Source organism: Equus przewalskii, chromosome 13 (assembly GCF_037783145.1).
Source record: "Equus przewalskii isolate Varuska chromosome 13, EquPr2, whole genome shotgun sequence".
Taxonomy (NCBI): domain Eukaryota; kingdom Metazoa; phylum Chordata; class Mammalia; order Perissodactyla; family Equidae; genus Equus; species Equus przewalskii.
The window spans coordinates 7,963,226-7,967,133 of record NC_091843.1 but is presented as its reverse complement, the minus strand read 5'-3'; positions in this window follow the sequence as shown (position 1 = coordinate 7,967,133).

Genomic DNA, 3,908 nt, shown 5'->3' with positions numbered 1-3,908 from the left:
TTCTTAGGAATAAATTTAACCAAGGAGGTGAAAAATTTGTACGTTAAGAACTATAAGATATTGGTGAAAGAAACTCAAGAAGATACAAATAAATGGAAAGATATCCCATGTTCATGGATTGGAAGAATTAATATTGTTAAAATCTCCATACTGCCCAGCAAAGGAAACCATCGATAAAATGAAAAGGCAACCTATGGAATGGGAGAAAATATTTGCAAACCATATATCTGATAAAAGGTTAATACATAAAATATGTAAGGAACACATACAATTCAATAGCAAAAACCCAAACAATCCAATTAAAAAATGGGCAGAGGAACCGAAATAGACATTTTTCCAAAGAAGACATACAGATGGCCAGCAGGTACATGAAAGGGTGCTCAACATCACTAATCATCAGGGAAACGCAAATCAAAACCACAATGAGATATTACCTCACACCTGTTAGAATAGCCATTATCTAAAAGACAACAGATAACAAGTGCTGGGGATAAAAAGCTAACAAGAAAAGGGAACCCTGTGCACTCTTGGTGGAAAAGTAAATTGGTGAAGCTGCTATGGAAAACAGTATGGAGTTTCCTCAAGAAATCAAAAATAGAGCTACGATATGATCCAGCAATTTCACTTCTGGGAATATATCCAAAGGAAACGAACTCACTGTCTTGAAGAGACATCAGCACCTCCATGTTCATCGCAGCATTATTCACAGTAGCCAAGACATGGAAACATCCTAAGTGTCCATTGATGGATGAACGGATAAAGAAAATATGGTGTATAGATATATACAATGGAATATTATGCAGCCATGAGAAAGAAGGAAATCTTGCCATTTGTGACAACATGGCTAGACCTTGAGGGCATCATGGTAAGCAAAATGTCAGATAGACAGAGACGAATACTGTATAATATCAGCTGTACGTGGAATCTAAAGAAACCCAACTCATTGAAACAGAGAGCAGATTGGTGGTTGCCGGGGCAGGGGGCGGGGGGAAAGGGGTGAAGGTGGTCAGAGGGTAGAAACTTTCAGTTTGAAGATGAATAAATTCCGGGCATCTAACGTGCAGCGTGGTGACTACAGTTAACAATATTGCATTGTATACTTGAATGTGGCTGAGTAGGATCTTAAATGTTCTCAACTCACACACGAATGGTAACCACGCGAGGTGAGGGATGTTAACTAACATCACTGTGGTAATCATTTGGCAATATATACATATATCAAATCGACCTGTTGCATACCTTAAACTCATGCAGTGTCCTATGTCAATTATATCTCAGCACAGCCAGAAATAAAGCAAGTTAATCTCTCGAGCTGTTTGACGCCCTTCTCTATTCACTTCCTATGTCAGTACACATATTGCCTTCCACGCACAATCTCACTAATCCTTATGCAGTGAGTCCTGCTATCGTCCCTGTGGTAAACTGAAAAATGGCCCACCCAAAAATATCAGGAGCCTGTAAATGGTACCTTATTAGGAAAAAGAGTATCTGCAGATGGGATTAAATCAAGGATCTCAAAATGGGGAGATTATCCTGGATTATCCAGGTGGGCCCTGAACGTCATCGCACGTATCCTTACAAAAGGGAGGCAGAGGGAGATTTGACACAGACAGAGGAGAAGGCCATGTGACCAAGGAGCCAGAGACTGGACGGATGCGGCCATGAGCCAAGGAGTGCTGGCAGCACCGGAAGCTGGGAGAGGCGAGGAACGGGCTCTCCCCTAGCACCTCCTCGAGGAGTGTGGTTCTGCTGACACCCTGATTTCAGCCCAGTGATACTGACTTTGCGCTTCCGGCCTCCAGAACTGTGAAATGATAAATTTCTGCTGTTCTAAGCAGCCACAGGAAACTGACACTATTCCTCTGCTGTAGCTGAGGGAATTGAGATTTACAAAGGTTGTTCAGCTTTCCCAGCGTGTGCAGCCAGCGCGTCTGTCGGAACAGCTCAGTTATGCTGTGCAGCCATTGGACCCCAGGTCTCAGGGACAAGTGTGCGTGTCTCATGCACGTGAACTTGGCTGTGGATCTCAGCGACTCTCACCAGCTACTCTTCTCCGTGTGCTGACTCAGTGATCCCGGCAAACTGGATCTTACAGCTTTTTTTTTATCCCAACATGAGGCTTCTGTGGTGGCCATGGCAGGGAAGGGGAAAACTAGGGAACACCCTGTGGGCTGCTCACTGCTTCAGCCCCGAGGTTAGCTCTGACACCTCCACTCTCACGTCGCTGGCTGGGCTGGTCGCGTGGCCCTGCCTCACTGCAGGGGCTGAGGAACGTAGGGGAGCAAAGGGAAGATTTGATGAGTAATACTATCCACACCGTGACAGTAGTGGTGGAGCTGAAATTTAATGGAGAGCAGCAATAAGTGACTTTGCCGAGCACTTCCTACGAGCCAGGCCCTCTGCTCAGCACTTTGCATACGTCATTGCACAGCAACCTTGTGACAAACGTACTACCGTTGTCTCTATTTTAAAGATGAGGAAAATGAGGCCCAGAAAGGTTCAAGAACTGGGTCAAAGTCACACAGCTTGTAAGTGGCAGAGCTGGGATTCGAACCCAGGTAGTCCGGCTCAGACCCTGCCTTCTTAACCATCATGCTGTCCTGGCTCAGTGGGCAGCCTGCCTGCTAACAGGGAGAGACGTTCAGTGAGGCTGGAGCACGCTGGAGAGCAAAGAGATGCTGAGGCCCGAGGCTGGAGATGAAGCAGGGGCCGCACCAGGCCAGGCCTTGGAAGGGCTGGGACTCCATCCTGAGGGCGGTGGGGCCACCGAGGGCTCTGTGCAGGAGGCATAATTAGATTTGCGTTTCTTCAGTTGAGGGATGGAAAGTGGATCAGAAGGGGGCAAGGTGGAGGCAGAGACTGGTGAAGAGCAATGTGTGGTGCTTCAGGCCGAGGCTGACCGGGCCTAGTTTAAGATACGGCCTGTGGGGATGGAGGGAAGGGAGGAAATTCAAGCCACAAGACTTGCTCATCGTCTTGTCTGCACATGAATAGGGAGTCCACCAGCACCTTCTGAAGTGAATTGAACTCAAACGGAATCAGCAGGGCTGGTAAGTGCTTGCCGAGGGGATGAGGAAGCGGGAAGAGTCAGGATGACATGCAGCCCCAGTGGATGGGAGGGAGCAGTGGTGGCTCTGGGATCGTTGATGGACGCCGTGAGCGCTCGTCCGAGAGGCTGCAGAACGGAGAGGTGACCCACGCAGGCTCTGGCTCTGGACCGCACGGGTGCAGAGCCCAGCTCACCTCTGCATGGCCCTCAGTAGGTTTTCCTCCCTGTGCCTCATCCATAAACTGAGAATACGCCTAGTACTTAATTCACAGGGTTGGGTGAGGGCTATGTGGGTCAGTGTGTGGAATGCCCCGGAACAGGACATGCGTTGCACACGGTGAACACTTAGTGAGTGTTGGCAGCTCTTGTCATAGGGAGCCACGCTGCCTGGGTCACAGACGATGCTCAGTAGGTGTTCCTGTCATTCTTGTCCTCTGCTTCCCCTTCTGTCCTCTAGAGCTGGCTTTGGGACTCTTGGGCCTGAGTTTGACCCTGGTTCTGCTCCTGAATGACTGGGTGACCTCGGCCAGAATGGCAAACCTCTGGGAGCCTCGGTGTCCCCCCCTGTGGAATGGGCCCTCCAGGGATGCGGTGAGGATTAAAGGAGCCGCCTGTGAGGAGGGCCGGCTCACTGAAAGGCAGCCTTCGCCGGCCGTGGGTCCGCTTGGGGCCGTCGGGGGTCCCGGCCTTCATCACGAGTCCTGTGCTGCCGACTCCGGCCAGACGGGGGCAGCCACCGCCGTCTTATTCCCGGTGCGCTCAGGCAGGACCGCCTCAGCCGCCGGCCGGCTCGCCACCAGAGGGCTTTGTCGCCTCTCTTCCAAGCATCGTTGGGTGGACAGACAGACGGACGGTCCTG